Below are 14,343 nucleotides of genomic sequence, written 5' to 3' on the forward strand. Positions count from 1 at the left end.
TAGGGGTTCCGAAGAAGGGTCACTGACCCGAAACGTTAACTCTGCTTCTCTTTCCACAGATGCTGCCAGACCTGCTGAGTGGTTCCAACATTTCTTGTTTTTATTTTAGCATTTCATTAGGTTATTGTCAAATATAACACAATGGAAACGAAAAACATGTTTGCATGGTGCACTTTAATTAATTAGTGTTAATACAAGCCATAATCGATTGTAAAGGCAAAATACCATTGGTACTGAAAATCTGAAATAAAAAACAGAAAATGCTGGAAATACTCAGTAGGTCAGGCAGCATCTATGGAGAGAAAAACAGAGTTTCAGGTCGATGACCTTTCATCAGAACATCGAAGGTCATCAATGTCAAGGAAACATGCTATGCTGAATGAGGATTTTGAATTCAGCAGTTGGAAACCTACACGAAACATTTAAAAAGGAAAGCTGGAATCCTACATTTAACTTTTGAAAAGCTGGCCGCCAAGATGGCCAGCACAATTTCCAGGACATCAAATTGGAGACGCATGTCTGAAATGACTCCCATCCAGGATAATGGCTTGGATAATTGAGTAGATTATCCAGTATCAGCCTTGCTAGCAGGACATTCAAAGCCATCTTGGAGCATTCACGAGTGGAGACATTCCTCCAGGGGATAAAAATTGACAATACAAGCTGAGAGAGATCTGGGTCTTAGACTTTGGACCTCATTTGAAAAAAAAGGTACTGAGAGAACCATGTGACAGTCTCCCCAGTCTGTAGAAAACTTGGGGCTGGATTTTACCGTAGGCAGACAGGACTTTGCCACCGACGTAACGAACCTGCTTCCGCCTAGCCCGGAGATCCGACCTGCATTTTACTGGTCCCCAGGCTTTAATTGTCCCGTGGCAGGACTTCCACCTGCTTGAGGGAGGAGGTCCCGCCTCAGTGAGCTGCTGGCCAATCAGCAGGCTGGTAGCTCTTAGTCCCAGCAGCGCCACTGGGAGCGGCCGTTAAGGGCCTTGATTGGCCTTGGGTGGGCGGGCTGTTTTCACCTCTCCCTGCCCGACCGCCATAAAGTTGGCTGGTGGCGGGAGCGGCGCGGGAAGGCCTGCCAGAGCCTCCCACTCAATTTTACGCCACCCCACGCCAACATCCGACCCGCTGGGGCGGCGTAAAATTCAGCCCTTGGAATTTTGTTACACACAGCAAACAAGCTTTTGAGAGCCAACCCATGCAAGACCCCAGTAGGGCTATCTCTCTCTCTCTCTCTCTCTCCAGGTATCATCTCAAGTTTCCAAACCTGTCTGCAACTGCGGAACATCCAAGTCTACCATTGCTACAGACAAGAGACCCCAGTGGAGAAAGCCACCTACATTACTGCCTCCAAAAATCCCTGAACCAGGTGGATCAGCTATAAGTGCACTTCTGCCTGCCAGAGACTTTGGAACCACAAATTCAGCCAGTAGACAACCGAATTTCCAGTCTGGACTCTAATCCAACCCAAACTATCCGTCATTACTCTGTAACCTATATGTATGTGTGTTTGATTTTCATGTGTATGTGTGTGAGATAGAGGAAATTGGAGTATAGTTTTATTATTTTACTTAGATCGGGTTTATATTTTAAGTATAATAAACTAACTTCTTTCTTGTTTAAACTCAAGAAAACCTGTATGATTGGTTCTGTTATGATCATAGCGCATAAAGGGTTAAACATTCACTGAATTGGTAAGCACACTCACTGTTTAAAAGAAATAAACCCTGTTGCGGTCAAACAAGGAGGGACAAGAGGGGAGCCTGTTAACTCTGTTTCTCTCTCCTTAGATACTGCCTGAGCTGCTGAGCATTTCCAGCATTTTCTGTTTTTATTCGACAGTCAATTAGGTTAGGTTGTTTCTACTTTGAACACCATGAAGTTTTCAGATGCCTTAAGTTCAGTGCTTAAATCCTTACTGGAGATTATACTAGTACAGAGAGATTTGGCAGATAGAAACTTGCTACTATCTCACACCAGGCAGGTTCGATATACATAGGATTGGAGCCATTGGTCAGGTGCAGTGAGATTTTATTTCCTGAATCTACTTACAGTATTTCTCCCAGAAGTGCACTCAGTCTGGAAATGTAAGCCAAACAAAATGCTCTACTGAACCAGCCACATCTGCAGTTCCAAAGATGAATGTTTTTAACTCTTATTTTACCATTTTTAGACTGCTTGGCTTGAGATATGACATGTTACAATCTGGGTTTTGCACAAGTGTGGGACTGTAAAACCAATCCTATGGCCCAACGTAAGGCAACAGCACATGTAACATAACTCACAGTGCATTACATATGAGTAATGAAAAATTACATCACTGCTGTTTCTCTGTGATAGAAAATGTACATATTTTAAAAGAATAATCAGTATTCAAAGAGTTAATTCTTTCCAGTTACCTGTTCTGTGAGTATTGTGTTCCTTCAGCCTTAATATTTTTACTTGTATGTGACAGTGCAGTCTTGAACAAGCTAATTATCCTAATGGGTGCTTCTACAGGCTCCGACTGAAATTATTCGCCTCTAAGTTATGCATTTCAGTAGCTGGTTCAACAAGAAAAGTATTCTGCCCCTCGGCCTTCATATTTGTCAGTCCTTCCTCTTTCTGACAGATTCCAATGTGGTGCATTTTATATGTGTGTATGTGAGTTGGAAATTTACTTCATAAGCAGTGATGATATGATTAACACACAAAGTGATGTAAAACATCCGTTTACACTGTTCTTTATTGTATATCGCATTTCCAAATCATTGAATGATTCCATAAAACAAAATGGTTTCATTTCCTTAGTTCTGATTAGTTTGCTACGTATACAAATCACATTCCATTAGGTCAGACGAATTGTCTGTTTCCAAACATAACTAACTGCCCTCTTGAAAATCACCTTAGCAGCGACATGTGACCTTCACAAGGACATGCACGCCAGGAGGTGTTTGTGCTTTCACATCTCTGTCAGAAATATTTACAATATCTTGCTTAGGAATCCAATGATTGTTAGGTAGGATTTAATATATAGGATGATACACATGACAAAAAACACATCAGATTCCAGCTGTCGACATTTAAGGGAAGATTGGCACTTGTATTTGTTGTGTTGCTGCACAGTGTGAGAAATGCCTACCACACTAGATAACATAATTGTCTTTCTTTTATTTTTCAATTTTTGACTTTCTCATTTTTTAAAGGTATTGGGGTAGATTTTGGTCTGGGCCCTTTATTCGGCTCAGATGTGGGCTGGGTGACTAGCGTGCACCAAAACCAAGAGACCTGAGGATTGATAGAATGCTTGGCATGAACGGGCATCTCACCCAAACAAAGACATCACTGTTGGGCAACCTCGCCAGCAGTGGCCCACAGTCACATCCCGGGAGGGACGATTGGAATGTGCTACTGGAGTGGGAGGTGAAAGGGATCTATAGTGACTCCTGTGGAGTTGGAGGAACAATCCTATTTCTCCCAGCTCCACGGAATGGGGCTGTTCACACCAAGAATTTGTTGTTACTTACTTTACCTTGATGGCCACAGGGGGATGCTGAAGCAGCCTGAGCGCTCCCAATTCCTCACCCTCTTATCCTCGATACATTTTGAATAAGGGTTCCTTCAACAGTGACTACACTTCAGAAAGTATTTCATTTGTTGTAAAATACTTTGGAATGTCCAGAGGGCATGGGAGGTGCCATATAAATACATGCTCTTTCTTTCTTCAAGTTAAAAGATACACAAAAAGTCAATTCTAAGAATTTGCCATAAATGTGATAAGGCTGACAATGAATTTATTTTGTCACTATTGTTATCTAAAATATCAAAAATCAGGCGCAAGTCATGAATCTCCATTGTTACCTAAAGATTTGCTCATGTAACTAATAAACCATTACTGCTATTGAGGACCTTTCTGCAAAAGCATTTTTGCCTGATTGATGCCATGACAGTTGGCAAAAACCAGACTATCCACAGGAAAATACAGATCAAGTGTTGACAATTTTTTTAAAATGCGCTTGCAAAGAAAAGAATAGAAGAGGGGTTCGTCTTCAGCAACTAAAACAGATTGTTTGAATATATCTTAATTATAGCATAACACTCTCTTCAATCCATTACCAAACAATTAGAGATGAGGTTCCAAATCACCCAGTGCCAATAATATGCAAGAGACGTTTCAATGCTCATTCCAGCATTCTAAACTTGCAGGAAAAAAAATGACCACATGGCTTAGCATTAGCTCATTATTGTAACTATGTCTGAGGGGCTTACTTAGGTATATAAGGGGAGGTAATGATGTAGTGGTTAAGTTGCTAATCTAGTAATCTAGAGGCCCAGGCTAATACCCTGGGAACACAGGTTCAAATCCCACCATGGAAGCTGGTGGAATTTAAATTCAATTAATTAATAAACTCAGTTCAATAATACAAATCTGGAATTGAAAGCTAGTCCCAGTAATGGTGCCGTGAAATTATCATCGATTGTCGTAAAACCCGATCTGGTTCTTTAGGGAAAGGGAATCTGCTGTCCTTACCTGGTCTGGCCTACATGTGACTCCAGACCCACAGCAATGTGGTTGACTCTTAACTGCCCTCTGAAATAGCCTAGCAAGCCATTCAGTTGTCAAGGGCAATTAGGGATGGACAACAAATGCTGACCCTTCAAGTGACGCTCATATTTCATGAAAAAACAAAAATGTTTCAAACAGTTATACAATATTGACATCATTACAATATAATAATAGTGTATTATAACCATGTTGGAAATGTGCACGCCCACACACAGATCTGACGCTTCCTCTTTCAGTAGTTTTACTCATCTTCTTCTGTCAGGTTTTCTTGAGCATTTACCTTGTACAAAAGTCTGGCATGAAACAGCCATAAGAACTGCACAAAAGCTATATTATTAAGCTTTAAATAATTTCCTATATTGAACTCAAAACACGTGAAGTAACAAAAATGTCTGCCAAAAGATACAATGGAAAAAAGTACATATTCATGTCTCTGCAAAAGATTCCATTTCGTGTCTGTAACAAACCAAATAAAAATGCTATTTTTCTGGCGTTGAAGTGTAGTGTTTCTTGTTTGGATAGTGAAACCACAAACTACATGCCCACACAATGACTGACAGTAGATAAGTCAGGCCATGGTAGGCCCTTGATTAGATTCCATGCTTATGCTCACTCCTATGTGTTCCTTATATTCTATAAGTAATTAACAAACTGTGGGCAGAATTGTACTGAAAATTATAAATGCACATTTCAAATTTGATCTGTAAATGCATCATTTTGTCAACCCACTCATTACCTATAATCTATAAGAGCCTGCTTCTGTGCTGTATAACTCTATGACACTATGAATCTAACATTGAAAAGTGCAAGCCTCAGGTTTAACCCCCTCTGAAATAATTGTTAGGTGTTTGAAGCAGCAATGTTTTGATTTCTATTGCTACAGAAATGCTTCATCTGCTCATTTGTGTCTTTCCAATAATCACTGATATAACTGAGCCTCCTCATAGTTGGTCAGAGGCTTCCACTTTTGACCCGTTTCAGATCTCTGCAGCATAACTTGATCAGAACCATAGAGAGATAACAGGAACAGTTTTCAATTGCTAGCCCCCAATTTCTCACCTGAGAAATGGTTGGTCGCAAGTTGGACTTCTGGAGGGCGGGGCAAAGGTAGGGGATGCAGCCACTTCAACTTTCAGACTGGCCTGTAAATGGATGAACAACACACCCGCCTGTTTCTGGTGCAAGTCTACAACTACCCCACATTTCCTTTGATGAGTTGGTGGTCAACATTTTAAAATTGTGAAGCACCACAGTACTCAAATTAAAATATGAAGTTGAGTTATGAAAACTTGTCTTTCCTATTGCTGTTTATCTATTATGGAGGTACTTTGGGTTTCACAATGAGTTAACTTTAGCTCATTTTGCGTGATGACACTACAAAACACCATGCTTAATCTCTGATCTATGGCTATGGGAAGAGAAACATAGAAACATAGAAAATAGGAGCAGGAGTAGGCCATTTGGCCCTTCGAGCCTGCTCCGCTATTCATTATGATCATGGCTGATCATCCAATTCAGTGCCCTGTTCTGGCTTTCGCCCCATACCCTTTGATCCCTTTAGACCCAAGAGCTATATGTAACTCCTATTTGAAAACATTCAATGTTTTGGCCTCAACTGCTTTCTCTGGTGGCGAATTCCACAGGCTCACCACTCTCTGGGTGAAGAAATTTCTCCTCATCTCAGTCCTGAAAGGTTTACTCCATATCCTTAGACAATGACCCCTGATTCTATGAGATCCCCCCTCACTCTTCTGAACTCCAGCGAATATAATCCCAACCGACTCAATCTCTCCTCATACGTCAGTCCCACCATCCCAGGAATCAGTCTGGTAAACGTTCGCTGCACTCCCTCTATAGCAAGAATATCCTTCCTCAGATAAGGAGACCAAAACTGCACACAATATTTCAGGTGTGGCCTCACCAAGGCCCTGTATAATTGCAGCAAGACATCCCTGCTCCTGTACTCGAATCCTCTCGCTATGAAGGCCAACATACTATTTGCCTTTTTTACCGCCTGTTGCACCTACATGCTTCCCTTCAGCGACTGGTGTACGAGAACACCCAGGTCTCACTGCATATTCCCCTCTCTGTTTATAGCCATTCAAATAATAATCTGCCTTCCTGTTTTTGCTGCCAAAGTGGATAACCTCACATTTATCCACATTATACTGCATCTGCCATGCATTAGCCCACTCACTCGACTTGTCCAAATCACCCTGAAGCCTCTCTGCATCCTCCTCACAAGCGAGTCGACCCAGTATTGCGAGTGTTCGCATGGGCTGCCCGGTCTGAAAGTGAAGCAGACTGAGTCCCTGATTGCTACTATTTAAAGAATGAGGTACTGATGAGGAAATGGAGTTCTCACAGAGCTGAGAGAAAGGAGTGGGCAGTAATTCACCAGTTAGTGGTGTGGCAGAGGTACCGGAGAGAAATATTAAGAAAGGCCCACGAGACTACAGTGCCTGTACATGCTGGTATATGAAAGTCCAAAGCCCGCATAAGACAGCAGTTTGACTGGCCAAAACTCCACAAAGATGTGTGGAATACTGCAGGAGTTGCCACATGTGCCAGGTTGAGGGGAAACCCCAACCTCCAGTGAAATCTGCACCCCTTAATCCTGTACCAGTGTTAGGAGGACCCTCCAGCAGAGGGCTGGTGAACTGTAAGGGATCCCTGTCGAGAACAAAAAGGGACGGGCAGGCACTAGGCTGGCAAAAGTTTAGACAGAGAAGGAGGAAAAGTGACCAAAAGGGCAGGTTAAAGGAAGTCTGGGAGGAATCCCGAATGAAAACCCCTACTGTCTGATCAGCCAACCCTGAAAAATGTGAAACGATAAACGCCACATCCTCCTACGTAAATGCAGACACAAGAAGCACCCCACCAGAGTTGCTAACAGTATTTACAGGAACCTGTATAGACAAAGAAAGACCTCTATGGGGCAGAGAAACCGTGAGGGTGATGCCTCACCTCGTGGAAGTGCAACAGGGGAGTGTAGTGGAGTCTGCACAGATAGCTGCAGGCAGGAGTGTCCTCTGAGAGAAAGGGGAGATTAGCAAAGAATCTTCCCCCACAGTCAGAAAAAAAGCGAACCACCCATCACCTGAAAGTCAAAAGCCTTTGCATGACTCAGCAAAGCACTGAAAGAGTTCATGATAGACCGCCCACTACTAACTCTCCTGAAAAAAAATTACCTCAGCAGGAACAAAGACCCTAAGCAGCTATGGAAATGGGCAAACAGAAGAGAAACTTCCCAAACCCCACCCCTCCCCCCCAACATGTTTATTGGGATGCCAAAAAAGGGGCAATTAAGCAGCACTGGCACCAAGAGAAGACAGGCTGTCATAAGTTTTAGGATTTATGAATGAATGGGAATGAATGAGAGAAATGCAAAGGACTCTACAGTGAGCTCGAACAACTGTAACAACAACTCTTCAGATATTGCCTCAAACCTTTCCACTATATTTTTCTTCTGCTCTTTTCTGTCTCTATTTGCATGTGTGTATCGCATATGCATGCTAACGTGGGGCATGGCATGTATCTGTAGGCGTCAACTGAATTAGAGTTTGTTTAATAAATTTCAACTTTTCTTCTTTAAACCTACCTAAGAAAGTCTGTTGTGCTGATTTCTTTGCTTTATCATTGGAAAACGGTGAACATGGGTTCAGCAAGGGGGAGCTAAAAACATGGTGTGTTTAAAATTAAACCGTTACAGTAAGACCAGGTGAAGGCTGAAAACATAGAACATAGAACATAGAACATACAGCACAGAACAGGCCCTTCGGCCCACAATGTTGTGCCGATCCTTTGTCCTCTGTCAAGGACAATTTAATCTATACCCCATCATTCTCCTTTATCCATATACCTATCCAAAAGCCTTTTGAAAGTCCCTAAAGTTTCTGACTCAACAACTTCCCCGGGCAAGGCATTCCATGCCTCGACCACTCTCTGGGTAAAGAACCTTCCCCTGACATCCCCCTTATATCTCCCACCCTTCACCTTAAATTTATGACCCCTTGTAACGCTTTGCTCCACCCGGGGAAAAAGTTTCTGACTGTCTACCCTATCTATTCCCCTGATCATCTTATAAACCTCTATCATGTCACCCCTCATCCTTCTCCTTTCTAATGAGAAGAGGCCTAGAATGTTCAGCCTTTCCTCGTAAGACTTATTCTCCATTCCAGGCAACATCCTGGTAAATCTCCTCTGCACCCTCTCCAAGGCTTCCACATCCTTCCTAAAATGAGGCGACCAGAACTGCACACAGTACTCCAAATGAGGCCTTACCAAGGTCCTGTACAGCTGCATCATCACCTCACGGCTCTTAAATTCAATCCCTCTGCTAATGAACGCTAACACCCCATATGCCTTCTTCACAGCCCTATCCACTTGAGTTGCAACTTTCAATGATCTATGCACATAGACCCCAAGGTCTCTCTGCTCCTCCACATGCCCAAGAACCCTACCGTTAACCCAGTATTTTGCATTCCTGTTTGTCCTTCCAAAATGGACGACCTCACACTTTTCAGGGTTAAACTCCATCTGCCACTTTTCAGCCCAGCACTGCAACCTAGACCTCTTTTTCACCTGGTCGTAACAATATCCTTAGATAATTTCAACCTAGACATTTTGATGCCCTTTCATTGTAGGTAAATAGCTATTTAACTCAGCCATCAGATATTGTGATGCTGAAGATGCTTTAAGGGTTAGCTTTATTACTGTACCAATATAAAAACTTTCTTTTATTCGCTCATGTGATGTGCTGCATTGGTGGCAAGACCAGCATTTATTACCCATCCCTAATTGCCCTTGAGAAGGTGGTGGTGAGCTGCCTTCTTCAACTGCTGCAGTCCATGTGGTGTAGGTACACCACAGTGCTGTTAAGAAGGGAATTCCATGATTTTGATCCAGCGACAGTGAAGGAACGGCGATATAGTTCCAAGTTACGATGGTGTGTGTCTTGGAGGGGAATTTGCAGATGGTGGTGTTCCCATGCATCTGCTGTCCTTTGTCCTTCTAGGTGGTAGAGGTCACAGGTTTGGAAGGTGCTGCTGAAGGAGCCTTGGTGCATTGCTGCAGTGCATCTTGTAGATGGTCAAAAAAATTCTCAAAACGTTTTATTTAAAACTTACAAGTGCTGGGCTTCTTGTAGCTCCCTGGGGTGGTGAGGTGGAGGGATACTCAACACCTTTTGCCTGCAATAAAAACAGAAAGTGCTGGAAATACTCAGCAGGTCAGGTAGCATCCATAGAGAGACAGGCAGAGTTAATGTTTCGGGTCAGTGACCCTTCATCAGAACCTCTCAGCTGTTTTCTTGAATTTGAAGTCTCGCGAGTGTTGGGCGAGGGTTCGGGCCCCGCTTTCTCCCGTGGCGGAAGGAGCCGAGCGCAAGTTCGGCAAATTTCGGCTCCGCGAGTAGCGCGGGGGAGATTATTTAAAGATGAAAATGCTGTATTTCCACTGATTAAAAGCAGGCTCTTTTGCTGCACATTTTGTAATTAAATCGAATCAACAAGTGGAAAAATGAACAGATCGCTTATTAAAGGACCTATTCCAATGGCGTTCGTAGCACGGTCCCATGGTGTAATGGTTAGCACTCTGGACTTTGAATCCAGCGATCCGAGTTCAAATCTCGGTGGGACCTCGTTTTTTTTTAATCTTTAGAAGCTGGAGCTCAGTTACCATATGTGTAAATGCATTGTTAATAATAATAACCTTTCATCCAGGAATGTTATTATATCTTAGTGATTTTCCAATTATTCTATTTTACCAATGCTTTCTTAAATGTCTGTATTCTGCCCGTATTGGTAATGCTTTCATGTGCAGTTGACCCAGTGACCCTGCCCCGAGGAATCATTTTGGGTTGAACAATTGCATAAGTTGTGTTACATTTTTAAGCTAAAGCAATCTGCACTTCAAATGTATTTAATTGGCGGCTCAGTGTTTTGGGAGGTCCTGAAAGGCGTTGTGTCAGAATCCTGCATTCTTTCTGAGACAGTGCTTCTTAAAATAAATCTTAAACCCTGCATTGTATTTAAGAGCAGAGGTGGTGATTTATCCTTTAGTTTTAGATTCACCAGTCCGACCTTGGGACTGGAAACCACCCAGTTTAGCAAGTTACAGCTGTAAATAATACCCCACATTTAAAGTACTTAATATAACTGAATATATTTTATCAACATAAAGAGAAACTGATAATTACATTTTTTTTTTAAAGAAATGAAATGAATATCATTCATTTGCACTTATTCCATTGAGAAATATGAAATGTGCACTGGTAAAAATATAATGGGTCTGAACTTTCAGCAGTTTGAGTCAGTTCCTGTTTGCCTGGTCAGGGACGGACGCCTGATAGAAATAAGCACCAGCAATACAATAATCCAAAATGCGGTGAATTAAAGTGAAAGAAGTTTAAAATAAAACATACCCTAGACTGGAAGGTAATTGGCCCAATTTCAGTAAATTGCTAAAATGAGCACAACGATGAGAGGCCTTACTGAAAGTCTTTATGAGAGTGCCATTACATACAAAGTTCTACTGAAATCTACACTCATATCACTGAATTGGAAGTTCAGAACTTTAACCTTTATAAAACATTTGAGGTCCCACCGAGATTTGAACTCGGATCACTGGATTCAAAGTCCAGAGTGCTAACCATTACACCATGGGACCACATTGTACCCAAATTAGTCTCACAGAGTTGAGAAGTTATGAATATTGGATTGAACCTCCAAAGTTATGACATGGGATTATTTTAATTGTAAGCATCAGCATTCTGGAATAGTTGGTGCCAGCATCTGCCAGAAAGCAGCCAGTTCCCACCTACCAGCACCATGCTAATAAGGTGCACTCCCACTGATACCATGAGCTCCAATATATCGCCTTCCCTTCACTGTCACTGAGCCAAAATCCTGGAACTGGCTCCCTAACAGCACATGGAATGCAGTAATTCAATAAGATGGCTCACCACCACCTTCTCAAGGGCAATTAGGGATGGGCAATAAATGCTGGCCTGGCCAGTGACGCTCACATCCCATGAACAAATAAAAAAAAGTGACACAGGAGGGCACTAGCAGGTCAGTCCTCTCGTTTCAGCTAAGATCATACTTCTGTCTCTGGAGTGGGACATGAACTCACAACACTCAAACGCAGAGATAATCCTGATACCTTATTTCAATATTCAGAGTTCTAACAAAAGGTCATCGACCTGAAATGTTAACTCCAGCAAAATGTTAAATTTGATAGTCTAAGAACATTGAAAATTAAAACTTAACCCAACTAGCTAGTCGATTGTCTGCTCTTCATTCTATAAGGAGACAGATGCTAGTTTCAAAACAGGATCGAACAAAAAGAACAATGCAATGCCAGATTTGTACATCCGGCCCCAGTACACTTGAATCAATGGGAAAAAGACATTTGCCAAAGTGCGAGCCTTTAATTACATCCTTGGTAACTGGCACCGATGCTTTATAATCATTAAGCAGTACAGTATAACCTCGCTGTAACCAACTGAAGAACAGTGTTTAGTTGGGTGTAACAAAAACAAATGATATCATCTAAATGTGAGCAATTTAACCACTCCCATTCTTCCTATTGCAGGTGAATTAGTAGTGAATAACATTAATTTAAGACCACATTGTTTAATATTTTTACTGTTGCTTTAAACAGAGGGTTTATTTATTGTGAAGAATGATTAAAGCGAATCCCTTTTTGGCCACTTCATTCTTCAGTCTCTCACCAGCACGTACTATAACAGCTGATCTTGTGCGCGAACGCTGGAAAAAAGAAGGTTGTATATTATAAAAAAGAGCTGCTTAAAAATTAATGGGGCAGAGATCTATTTGAATCTGTTTTTGGACACAGTTATGTGGGCACAAGTGACTCATGGGCTGGAATTTTTCATTGGGCAAGGGGCCCCGTCCAGCAGCCAAAAAATTGGTGGCGATCCCGCCTCCACCAGGCCTGGGGAGCTGGATCAGGATTTTTCGCTCCCCAGGCCCTTACTTGGTCTTGGGTGGGACTTCCACCTCCTTGAAGCAGGAAGTCCCGCCTAATGGAGCTACCGGCCAATCAGGCCGGCAGCTCTTAGTCCCAGCAGTGCCACCAGGAGCAGTGGCCACTGCCGAGACTACACCCAGCCATTGGAAGGAAGATGAAGGATGGCCCCGGAACAAAGGTAAGTTTTTAGGGCCTCGCTGGGGATAATCGGTCGGGCCCTGGCGAGGCAAGCGGGGGGGGGGAGTCGGTTGGGGGCGTGGAGTGTGTTGCGCATTAGGGGCAGTTGGGGCTTCGGGGACAGCCTTCCATGGGGCATAGGGTGCCTGATCAGGAGTGCCCCCCCACCGGCCCACCAGAAGGCCACTTGGTTTTGCCAGACGAGCTTTTTGAGGCCTCCGCCGCCCACCAGCCAAGGATAAAATTCCCATGGAGGCCGGCGTAGACCCTTAAGTGCCAGTTAATTGGCCACTCAAGGGCCTTGATTGGCCTGAGGTGAGCGGGCTGTTTCATGTCACCAGCGCTCCACGTAAAATTGCAGCGGGGGTGGGAGCCCACTTGTTTAGGGGGGCGTAAAATTCTGGCAGAATTACAGATTGAGAACTTACCTAATTGGTGGAGCTGGGAAATTGATCATTCCCGATACCTTTTAAAGGCAGCCTACACCTCTTTAAGGGAAGACGCTGATTAAGAACCATAAGATCATAAGAACATGAGAAATAGGAGCAGGAGTAGACCATACGGCCCTCAACCACGCTCCACCATTCAATAAGGTCATGACTGATCTGATTTTGGCCTCAACTCCACTTTCTCGCCTTTTCCCCATAACCCTTGACTCCCCAAAGATCAAATATCTGTCAATCTCAGCCTTGAATACATTCAATGATTCAGCATTCGTTCTTGGGATTTGAGCGTTGTTGGCAAGGTCAGCATTTATTGCCCATCTCTAATTGCCCTTGAGAAGATGATAGTAAGCCTCCTTCGTGAACCATGCAGTCCATGTGGTATAGGTATACTCACAGTGCTTTTATTTTTCTGTAGTGGTTTGGTACAATCGCGTGGCTTGCTAGACCATTTCAGAGGGCAATTAAGAGTCAACCGCATTGCCTTGGGTCTGGAGTCATGTGCAGGCCAGACCGTGGATAAGGATGGCAGATTTCCTCTCCTGAATGACATTAGTGAACTCGGTGGGTTTTTACAACAATCCGGTAGTTTCATGATCATTATTAATGAGACTAGCATTTTATTCCAGATTTATTATTTCAATTTAAATTCCCCAGGTGCCGTTATGGGATTTGAACTCTTGTGTGTATTGGTTTTAAAAATGTTTATTATTTAACATTTGCGGGAAGAGAGATTTGATGCCTCAAATTTTTGGTCATGCAACAGTGATAATCTCTGTTGTGCTGGTCATTTTGATTCTAGTCACATGGGCGATAGTGTCAAGCTGCAGGTGTGCTGGAATGAATAGCAGTGGTAAGGTACGTAAATACTGTGTTGAACCAAACTGCTAACATTAGAAAGTAATATTTGGAGTGTTTGGACACTACAATTCATGAAGCTCTTACTTGCCATTAAAACACAAGCTTTGAGCAAAAGCACAAAAAAGTACAGGAATACCCGGGAAGCCATTGAAATAGAGAATAAGAACTGTGAATTTAGAATCACAGAATGATATGAAACAGAAGGGAGCTATTTGCCCTATTCTAACTATGCTGGCTTTTCTGACAGGACTAAGACTTTGGAGATCATGGCAAAAGTGTACTAGACTGGACAAATAAACATTTTTCACTTGAAGTTCT

At 42.7% G+C, this 14,343-nt stretch overlaps 2 non-coding genes across 2 annotated transcripts; one reads left to right on the plus strand and one right to left on the minus strand.

The window, feature by feature from the left end:
- Positions 1 to 10,118: 10,118 nt before the first annotated feature.
- trnaq-uug (transfer RNA glutamine (anticodon UUG)) lies at positions 10,119 to 10,190 on the plus strand. The gene has a single exon. It is a non-coding gene; the product is annotated as a tRNA-Gln (tRNA).
- A 956-nt stretch (positions 10,191 to 11,146) lies between these two features.
- On the minus strand, positions 11,147 to 11,218 carry trnaq-uug (transfer RNA glutamine (anticodon UUG)). The gene has a single exon. It is a non-coding gene; the product is annotated as a tRNA-Gln (tRNA).
- Positions 11,219 to 14,343: the final 3,125 nt, after the last annotated feature.

This window comes from Heterodontus francisci, chromosome 33, assembly GCF_036365525.1.
Source record: "Heterodontus francisci isolate sHetFra1 chromosome 33, sHetFra1.hap1, whole genome shotgun sequence".
Taxonomy (NCBI): Eukaryota; Metazoa; Chordata; class Chondrichthyes; order Heterodontiformes; family Heterodontidae; genus Heterodontus; species Heterodontus francisci.